Source organism: Pyxicephalus adspersus, chromosome 1, assembly GCF_032062135.1.
Source record: "Pyxicephalus adspersus chromosome 1, UCB_Pads_2.0, whole genome shotgun sequence".
In the NCBI taxonomy this organism is placed as follows: Eukaryota; Metazoa; Chordata; class Amphibia; order Anura; family Pyxicephalidae; genus Pyxicephalus; species Pyxicephalus adspersus.
In genome coordinates, this window is record NC_092858.1 from 34,626,398 (window position 1) to 34,638,158 (window position 11,761).

Below are 11,761 nucleotides of genomic sequence, written 5' to 3' on the forward strand. Positions count from 1 at the left end.
TGACCATCAATGTAAGGGGGGCACTTTACTGACCACCAATGTAAGGGGGCCCCTTTCCTGACCACCAATGTAAGGGGGGCACGTTACTGACCACCAATGTAAGGGGGGCACTTTACTGACCACCAATGTAAAGGGGGCACTTTACTGACCACCAATAAATAGGAATGCTTCACTGACCACCAATGTAAGGTGGAACTTATCCATTGGCCAATAATTTAAGTTGACAACATTCAACTAGCCACCAAGATAATACAATTTTCACTATCCTTGTTTGTTTTTGTCCAAATGATTGTTTATTTTATTATTACTACTCAAAATATTTTTTATATAATATGGTTGCCTAATAAGCTAAGTATGCCACAATCCTTATTTTGTTTTAATTCTTATATGTCAGCTTGCTGTTTATGTTAATGAAACATGCCCTTTAGATACTGCAGGTATTATCAGCGGTTCCCTGAGATCTGAAAGTTATTTCTTCTAAGCCACAATACTATGAAGATATATTTATCTGGTATTTTTCACTGTTGTATTAAGAATTCTGATCTATGGGTATTTAGTATTCTTTTGTATGGAGGTGATCTTACAGTTAGGTCAAACATATGACCAACATGTATGATATTGTGAACCATGACTAATTTGAGCTTCAATTTTAAATAATGAAATATGTACATGTTACTACCAACCCTGAGCATAATTAGTTAATCAAATTACTTAGCTTGCTTGGAAATATTTTTCAACACATCTTCAATTTTTCTCCTTCCGCAAAAAACCCAAACAGCCCTTTTACTTTGCCAAAATAAACATTTAGATGAATCAATGTGTACATAACGATTTATGTTAAAGATGGCAGAGTTGCCAGTGTGCAGCATTCCATAAAGTACCATTACATACAATGGCATTTACTATATCAGGGCAGCACTCTTAGCTTGGAGCTCTGGAATCAGCTTTAGTCACACAAGGGGAACTACGGTCCATGTTCTTACCATGTTCATGTAGGTTTCATTTTCTTCTTTAAAATTAAAATATGGAAACAAGATATTGATAGTAGCTCTGTGCTTTCGGTTGCAGTGGTTCATTGGCTAGCACTGGGCTACCTGGTTCAAATCTTAACCAGGGGCTATCTGTATTGAGTTTGCATGTTGTCTTTGTATTTGTATGGATTTCCTTCCACAAACATACTGGTAGGTTAACTGGCTTCCCCTAACTTGGCCTTGGACTATGGTAATGACATGAATATTGTAGGCACGCTAAATTGTAGGATCTTACAGTCTCTGTAAAAGATGGCAGTTCTATATAAATTCTGAAAAAAAAAATGGGTAAATTGGAGTTTGTAGGTAGCATTGTTCAGGAAAATGTGGTGGGCAGAGAATAAACAGATCTGGGAAACATGCAAGTATGGACCACACTGCTAGGGATGGGGAGGAGGAGAATACATATGTATACATATGTATTATATATATTTTATTATATATACATACATATATATCAGGCTAGTAAATATACAGTTGTCTTTTGAAGCTCTAGGCACCAATTACTTATGATATTTTACTTTGTTCTAGAGCCCTCTTCTCCAAAACTAAGGTCCTTTTACCCCGGGTATCTTCTTTTAGGAGAAATCCTTATGTGTAGCAACCTGGAGTAGCACATTGGGAACCATAGTTCTGCATTTAGGGCAAACACCTAAACTGTCATTTGTTACAACCATTCCACAATTATTTCCACTGATTTGACTGCACCAAGCTGATTAGTTGCCATGGGTTACACAGTGTCTATATTGCCGTCAGTGTCATGATATCATATCTGTACTACAGATCCACAATAACAAGGTTTGTAGTATATGGAACCAATGCAAGTACAAAGGTCATCAATCTTCAGCAGCTTGGAGACTAATAATAAAGGAGTAAACATACTGTACGTTCTTTTCCATGGTAGTATAATAACTCACACACAATGAATAATATATAAATAGATACATGGATCCGATAAGTTGAAACCTTGTAAGAAGAGACATAGAGAATTCCAAATGTCAGGAGGGCTGTGAGTGCTGAGGATTAACCCCCTGCCAATCTGTAAGTGGGAAGAATTAAGTGATTTTACTAATTAGTTTTTGGGATTAGAAAGTGAATGAAGGGGCAAATAACTGGAAGATTAGTTATACAAATGCCTGCAGGCTGTGTGTTATCAATAAAACATAAGTACATTATATGATAAAGTGATTTACTATCCTGTGTCTCTCCCAACTAAACCATACTATCCCAGTAGTATGGTCAGCTGGTTGTTCTATACCTCTGGCAATATGTTTCCAAGAATTAGATACAATGTATTCTTCAGGTTCCTAGAGAAATATGTTACTTTGCAACATTAAATTATAATTTATATTGCAATATCAACTGAAAACATACATTATTTCGATAATATATCTCAAAACTCAAGAGCCTTTAGTTTTATTTGTTGTAGTTGTGTTTGTTATGAGCAGCATAGGTGATAAAATGCAACTTTACAACACATATAACTGCAAGCAGCAGGCTAAAGGCAATAACAAGCAACAATAATACATTAATAAATAAAGATAAACTGGCCCTGCCACGCTATTTGTTGGAGAGATCACAATAAAAATCTTAATCACTATTAGAGTAAAATAAAACTGAAGAATTAATCAGTTATAAGTCTTAGGCAAAAAATTTATTATTCATAAAAAAAACACATGGGTGTCAAAATTACTTTGAATGCCTATTTAATGTACAGCACTGCATATGTTGGCGCTATATAAATACTGTTTATGAATATTAATAATAATATGTTGAAATGTGATGTAATGTGGATGAGATGGTGGGCTTGCTGAGAAGTGGCTGGTCCCGAAGGGAGCTCTAGAGGAAATCATGGCAAATATAAATTTAGGAGCAGCACAAGAAGAAAATTTTACCCAGCCAGGTAAGCATTACCCAAAAGGTTAAAAGGGGGATTGGCCAATATATGGCAAACTCCATGTGCCAATAAAAATGGTAAATATCCAGTAGAAGAACTGGTAAATAAAAGAATTGTCAGCTCATTCCTGATTTTTTTTATTATACGTGTGATTATAATATTCTATGAATTTGGAGAGCTAAAAGTGCTGTTAATAAGGAAAAGAATAACCACAATAATACACAGGATCGCCCATTTATATATGGTCCATAAAAAAGTGTATCTGCTATGAGCACAACCGCTATTTTTTTTTTTTTTTTTTTGCTACAGTTTTTTTTTAAAAACAGAGCTTATAATATGCATGTGCTTTAGTAATGTTTGATCAGTACCTGATTATGTTACATATATATACTTAGACTGAAAAAGGCATAATCTGATTTTTTTTAGGACTCTCAGACTAACTGGAGCACTGTAGTAAAGAGGAAATACATTAATATATCAATATTCAATGTCCAAGAATTGATCATGACATTATTTGTGTGATCTACAGCTACCTACTATTGTTTTTCTGACATTTAGCATTGGCTCTATTCAATAAGAAGCCACTGATATGGGATTTAGATTGGCTGATCAACGTGTGTCAGTCTAAAACAAATGATTATTTTCCTATAGATCAATATGTTTGGTTGTACCAATTGGTCAGTTAAATTATTTTGCTGTTTCATGTTAGGGTCTTTTAAGGGTCTGATAGTTCTCAAACAATCATTCAGAATTTTAATGAATAGAAAGAAATAATCTGCATGATTAGGATTTTTATTGTCCTGATATAACTATGCTATCACAATGGTTTTTATTATCATTTATATATATTTTCACCAGTCTCTGTAGACTTTACCTCAGGTGGAAATTTATGTTTATTACAATAAACATCATACTCAGTATATATGTTGCTCAAGGTGTCCATAGAATTTAAATACCAATTTGCAATACGAGAGAATCTGAGTTATTTAAATTGCAAACAATATGTATCATCCTTTGCTTTTTTACCCTTAGGGAAAGAAAACTGTCCAAAACGTATTTGCCTTACAAAATAAAAAGATTAACAACCACTCCTTTATTATTCCGGTATAATATGAGTTACTTTCCAACAATGTCCATTTGGGTCCTAAAAATAAAAATGGATCAATGAAACTCACATTTACCTGCCCTTTTCAGCACTAACAAATTTTATTCTTTACATTCAGGGACCACCTTATGTGTGACAGCATCACTTCCCCTGCCTCATGCATTTCATTATGTCGGAGCTTGGTCATGGACCTCTGAGAGAAGCCTTTTTATAGTGACATGCATTATACATAGTTATCTACTGAACAAAATTGTTTTATAATTTGTGATCTATGTTTTTTGATATAGCAGCTGACAGCACAGGGTCAAAACAGTTCATAGTGAACATAAGAAAAAGTCAATGTTACTTCTTTTGCTATTTCCCTGGGACCTGATGTGGTATTTTAATTAAACACAGGCCATGTATATGTTACTCTTTTGGTACATAATTTGACAAACAATTTGAAGGTACTTTAAATAAAAATATGGGCTTGGACCCTATTATTGTTATCCCCCTCCCCACACAGCACTAAATGCATCCTTCAAAAAATATATACATTTTTCCAAGTCTCTGTATCCAGCTGGGAAATGTCACAGTTCTTTTATACCTTTGTGGGTGGTTTCTGAATATGTAGCATTGCCCTATGTGTGCATAGAGAAGAGTCCTTGACATGGTAGATTCAACATTTACATAACACTTAGACTGGGCATACATTAGTACCTGCTGTTATGTAAAAGGTGTAATGCAATGTTTCCCAAATACAGTTCTTCTAAAACTTCCATAAGTTTGCTAGGGGTTCCATGTTCAATAAGCAATTTGTGCCTCTCAGGTCAGTTACCATTGACAGCAATGATCTCTTTGGCTATCTGTAAGGATGACATTCTTACCACTGGCCAGCAATTTGAGAGGCATTGTCCCCACACTAATATATTGTGAATTAAATTATAGCAGGGGGTTCCTTAAGACCTCAAAGATGGAATTTCAAAGGTTCTCCAATATTAAAAAAGCCATAAAAGGCTGGTCTAATGAGCGTGATTTATGAAAGCTCTCCAAGGCTGGAGAGGATACGCTTTCATCAGTGAACCTGGGTGATCCAGCAATCCTGGAATGGACCTGGTCCAAGAGTGAAAACATTTGCTAACAAATAAAAAAATTACTTTCAAGAAATCCATTCCAGGTTGGCTGGATCACCCAGGCTCACTGAGTAAAGTGTATCCTCTCCAGCCTTGGCAAGCTTTAATAAATCAGGCCCATTAGACCAGCCTTTCATGGCTTTATTGATATCACAGGCCTATTGTGGCAGAATTCAGTTATTCTACTCTTATGTTTTTTTGGTTGTAACAGAAGACCATAAAACCCACACGAAAACAATGCAAACCTAATAACTCCTTGCAGATACAGTCTTTAATTGGAATCATTACCATGAAGTGTCTCATACAATTACTGTCTACTTTGTCAGTATTGTAATATTGTAGCATTCCAAACAATATAATTCAGACTTTTTAAAAATGAATTATGTTTCTTTGCTTTGGAGACAAATAATGATTTCCATATTTGATTAAAACAACAAGGGCTCAGTTAGAATCAATTGTATTTGTACACTGATTGAATCATATAAGAGGAGGTAACACACCATCATTATTACTTGTAGTTTATCAATCAAAGTGCCATCATGTTTCCCAATTACTCATTACTGCAGGGGTTACTTATTAAAAGGTGTTTTCTCCTTACTGCAGGGATCATGTACTTTATTCAAACTGCCAGATATAGTAAAGGAAGACAGACAAGGGAAAACAGGGAACTTATATTGCTGCCCACTATAAACTGCTTCGTGCTTGGTTGGCATATGCTTTTATACTTTCTTGGTTCAAGACTATAAGCCACTTAACCAGAACCAACATGGGAATTCTTTTTTTTACTGATCTTGATCTATGTTCAATGCCAGTGATTTGGAAAATGTAGGACAACATGAGAGCCAGACTATTAGCATTTTCAAAAAGGGGTCAGCAAAAGTGTACTCATATTTAATTTCATAACAGGTATACTAAAAGGACTGTTTGTCAGTGTTTGCATCAAACATTCACACAACTTTCACCTAAGCTTCCCCCATTTCCACATAGGATTTCTTTATAAAAGTCTTAGAAAATCCATAAAGAGAAGATGTCTGGAGACTTCTTGTGTTAAAATTCCCCTCTTTGGCTTTGTTATGTCACAATAATAGATACAAATTTTAGAGGTCAGAGGCATATTTCATAGCCAGTGCAGTAAATTACTAATCTTATTTTTTATTATGATTTTGGTGCAGGGTCTGTAGATGTGTTTTGCACAGTCCCATGCAAAAGGCTAATGTGTGCCCTGTATGCATCTTCAAAGTATTTAGCTAGTTGCACATCATACACTGAATCATTCAAAAAAAAAAGCTAGCATTTTCATCTTTAATTATGAATTATGATGGGCAATATTTTGGGTAGAAATCGATCAGGCAAAGCATTTTATTTTGATGATTTGTTAACCATTGTATTGAAATCAAAACCACTTAATAATGATTTTTCGAATAGATTTAATGGTTATTTTATTTGTTATATTGATTGAAAATAACACTGAGATAAAATGCCTAGCATTAGAGTAGAATCATTCTATATTCCCCTTAGCACCAAGATCATATAGGGCTGAGACTCTGGTGCTGTGACAATTTTATTTAGATTTATTTTGTTATTAGATGAACAAAATCATGTACACAACCTTTTGTGTAAAAAGCATTATATGGTTGTGCAAGTAATATAATGTAATAATTCATGGAAACCTATTGATTCAAGGTGCAATTGCTTTTAAAAGAAAAATATTTAAATTATATATTAAACTATACTTAAACTAAAGTTCCTATTGGCTATATTTAGGATCTAAATTCTTCTTGACATCGCTGCCATGAGAAAAAAAGGGATCACTAGTGATGACCAGGAAGTAGGAAAACCCTAACTTAAAACAAGAAATGTGTTTGAATTATGTTCCACTCCAGTGTTCTCTCCAGTCCCTTTTAGAGGGGTGCACCACCCAGCAATTTTTAGTAACCACCAAGCAGTTTTTGGGTGGTTATTGAATAGTTGGGCTGCAATACTACCCACCTACAGCTTTTTTCCCACCCAGCTTAAAAACATTTCTCTCTTACCAGCTCTTGCTAATGCATACTCAACTTACTACCTGAGGCAGCTCTTTTTCTATCCTTACTATTATATCTGCTAATGCTAAAGGTCGTTTCCTAGATTCCCAAGAGTTGGCGTTTACTATAATAAAAAATCCCCTGATGAAGCCCTTTGTGGGCGTAACGCGTGGGGAATAAAACACACTACAACATCTCTTCTTCCTAAATTTACTCTCTAAATAACAAACAACCGCTAAGTATTTGCTTTTATGTATGGGAATCATGTAATTACACTATTGTTGACCCTTTATTTGACATCTTTAATTTAATAAAGTGCATTTTTTATCTGAAGTTAGGTAAAGTATTACATTGGTGCCTAAAAGAGCCTTCCTCCCTCTTTTATTCCTTTCTTCTCATATGTTTGGACTATATTTGTTTATATACTCAAGGCTCGGCACCACCCTTTCTCTATAAAGTTTAAACTATTATATATTCTTTGGGTGCATTACTTTCCATTTTTTTACAAGCATAAAAGCTTGCTATTTCTGCATTATATATACATGAGATATATTTCTCTCACAGAGAATTAGTGTAAAAATTCCCCATGTTGCTAATGGCATCTCGTTGTACAGTTTAATTTCCAACTCCTACAACTTCTCTGTCCTCCAATTCTTGGCATGAGAAGATGCTTCATAAAATCCCAAGCCACCAGCCACAATTGGCTCATACATCTCTTGATCCAAAAGGATTTATTCTGCCCTTTTCCCACAAATAATCCTACTAGGAAAACATTTCCCTGCTTATATGTCCCAGAAGACCACTTTGGGTATGGAAATTTAGCTGGCAATTATATTTATCTATATGCTACTTAATTTCAGGATGGTGTTAAATAACATATGCGAGTGGCCTGCTGTGTGTTATGAAAACATTTCTGCTATAAACAGGGCTTCTTACACTTTTCACTAAGTAGTAAATCAGAATTTTTTTCATCAGACTTTTTCCTTTAAAATCTACAGTTGTTTTATTAGATTAACACGTCCAGTGTCAGAGGCAGTAGCACGTGTTACAATGTGGATCGCCTAGGTACACAGAATAGCTGCCAAAACGTCTGAAGGATTACAACTAAACTCAGTGAGGAAAGAACAACATATAAAGAGTAAGAACTCATCGCAGTTGATCAAAAATCTTGTTCATGAACTGCATTCTGATTGGTTGCTTTGAGGCACTATTCTTTGCACATTATAAATGATTTTTAAACTACAGCTCCATGAATGTTCCTGTTTTTAGCTTTCACTTAGTACTTATATATGTTTCTATAACATAAAAAAGTCATTGATTGCCATGAGTTCATTGTCTATCATCTGCCACCCTGACCCCACTAGATACACCTATATTCTGGTCAAGGTACACACAGTTTTCTATGTTTTATTAGAGTCAGAAAATTAGGATTGGCACTTTATTAACAATGATTTACCCACCTGATCAGACCTTGGCTTGCAGACATACATTTGTATGTAAATACATACATTGTATACATTTTTTTTATTACTCAACCTCAAATCAGACATGGTTAAGCAAGATAGTAACATTTTAGCCTTTATATCTGTGTGGCTTCCATTATTATTTTGTTTTAACATTCTGCCAACATCCAACATTGGCTCAGTTCCTATAAGGACTAAACAAGCCTGCTGGTATACTATCCTTGGCAGGTCCTTGATGCAAGAGAGGAGACAAGACTTAGACCATCTCCCTGACATACTCTGCTGCTGCCACTCAACTACTGCCTGTGGCTGAAAATTACTTTGGAAAGGTAAGTTTTCACTTGTTGTTAAGGTTAACAGCAGGCAGCATTCCTCTTGAGTGGTAGTTGGCAGAGGCTGCTTTAGACAACCACCAGTCAATAGGAACACTGCCCATTGAGCACCTTAACAGCCAGACAATATTACCCATGTCAGTTGGCAAGGTAAACATCAATTTGGCTTTGTTGATTCTGAATCCAGAATTTTTGCCTTAGTCTAACTGAAAGAACCTTAAAGTGAATGAAGGTCTGTTTATTTACTTTGCTCCCCAATGCTAAAATGATGCTATAAATAATATTAATAAAAAAAAGTTTTAAAAGCCAAAACATACTTACTTTACCTATGCTTCCTGTACTCCAGAGTAGCTTAAATCTCACATGATGAGAACAACATTGTACATAGATCCAATAACAATGGTCCTTTTCCTCCAAAGGAGATCACAATCCAATGTTCTGACCACTTTCAGTGTAAGAGAAAACTCAATAATCTTAATATGTCTTTGGACTGTGGAAGAAAACAACCAAATAACTACAATATAATACTAAGGGGTGGAATGAATTCCTGCTGACTTCAACCATATAATCATGTACAAGAAAAAAAACATGTTTTGTTTTTTGGTAGATTTCCTTGCATATGATAGGGTATTTTTTTACAAGTGAACTATAATCACATCCAGTACATGAATTATACATCACAAGGTGAAAATAATAATCTTTGGTAAGTGAACAGCCTATATTTTATTTAGTAAATCACCCCCTATGTGTCTGTACTGAGTGTTGTATAAGACTGAGAGCAACCATTAGGACCTTCTATTATATCTAAAGTCATATTATGTACAATATGATATTTTATGCTACACATTCACGCATAATGAAATTTGCATTTTTTTGTAAAATGATTATGTATTTTGCATAAAGGACATTTTAGAGGCCACCTATAGCTGGTAAGTTTCATAGGTTGGTGGCCAGTACAATAGTGCCCTATGTTTGGTAGGCACTGCCTTTGCAACAGTGGTAGAAGATGCAATGGACATTACCAGTCTTAGCCAGGACACTATCTGCATGGAGTTTGCAGGTTTTTCCTGTGTTTGGTTTTCTCCCACATTCCAAAAACATGATTCGCTTCCCCCCACATTGACCTTAGACTGTGGTAATGACATATGACTATGGTAGGGACATTAAATTGTGAACCCATTTGAGGGACAGTTATTGATATGACTATGGACTGTGTAAAGCGATGTGTAATATGTATATACTGGATATTATTTACTATATAAATACTGGATAATAATGATAAAATGTATTAATATTATTTATTAATAAAATCCATTCTCTCATTCTTTTTCTGTAACTCTTATTTTAGATTGCAACAATTAAAACATCATCATGATTTGTCTATCCATTACAACAAAAGTCACCTAAACAAAAAAAGAAAGAGCAAGAAAAACAAACACTTCTATCACTACTATATTCAGCAGCGGTATACAGGCTTCTGGAGGGAATCACATCACATGGCAGTAACGTGGCACCAAGAAATGTCGGATTCTGAAGATCGTGCCACAGGCCATGACATGAAGACAGAGGAGCCCTCCCCACCTGTTGCAGAGGTCGGTGTAAGTGTCTTTTGCAGGCAGGTTTTTAGTATTTTTTCCCACATAGACTTTCATGCTAAATAGTGTGGGGCATTTGCATGTATTGAAGGTGCTGTTGGACCTTTGGGCCTGCCATTACTAACATCCATGTCTTCAGAGATTTCAGAATCACTCACCCACAGCCATGAACAGCAGAGGTTCTGATTGCTTCATACTTGTTTTAATTCAGCAGCACAATGTATAGAACCAGCACAGCCAGGCAACTAGCATTTGACAATAGCACCCCCATACTAGAGGATTTTGGTCAGAAAGGTTTAAAGATTACTACTTCCAACTTACAACCACAGAAAAGGGAATGTAAAAAAGAGATGTCAGCTCCACACAGCTTGCCAAAGTATCATACTTCCCCAATATCTTTCCCCTGGAGAACCAGTAATTTAATCAGCTCTACTTTCTATGAGGTTTAATATAACAGCTTGCACTGTAGATTATCAGAGATAGTAGTAGGTGTCACTGTAAACCCCAAAGTCACCATGCTGTGTTGCATATAATTTATGATGCCATTGTGATGTGTTTCTGCTTAGTGTTGTGCGCAGAGGGGACCCATTACCAGCAGTATGAAATCCAAATGGCTTTAAACCAAAGACAGAGCAGTTATCAAGCTGTGATACTGTAACTATTACCATGAGCTGATCATGTATTACATTCGTGCGGCAACATGATGCACTTCAGAGTCGTCTTTCTCGCTGTTATGTCACTATATATATTGGTGCTTAGAAAATGCATGTATAATTACATGTGCAAAGAAACAGTTTATCATTTTAATGAGGCAACTAACCCACCTATTTCAAGGATAATATAGGTGCTAAACCAAAGATAAATCTACAGAATAAGGTAGTTAGTGCATGGAAATCACTGGTAATTAAAATACAAAGCATTCCGATGATATTTAAAAGCATTAACCAAAATGCTCCTGCGTATGCGGACTATTTACGGCTATGGGGAATGGGCAATTTGCTTAGACAATACACTATGTAATTACATTTACTAAGCAAGAGGCAGGTACACAGACAGACATATGCATAGACACAAGTATTTTAGAGCTACTTAAACGATATTGTGCTTCTGTGTGTCTGCAAGTCGGTAAGAAGTACAGAAACAAATCATTGGATGGACTTATGCTGTTGGATACATGTCAGATCCATAGTCACATAGGGGCCTGA

General features: G+C 35.4%; 1 long non-coding RNA gene across 1 annotated transcript in view; it reads left to right on the forward strand.

Annotated features, from left to right (window-relative positions):
• The window catches only part of LOC140321570 (uncharacterized), a 20,349-nt gene that overhangs the window by 3,319 nt on the left and 5,269 nt on the right, over positions 1-11,761 (forward strand). The window contains exon 2 of the long non-coding RNA XR_011918980.1: positions 10,310-10,559. This is a non-coding gene — a long non-coding RNA (uncharacterized lncRNA). The remainder of the gene's footprint in view (positions 1-10,309; positions 10,560-11,761) is intronic.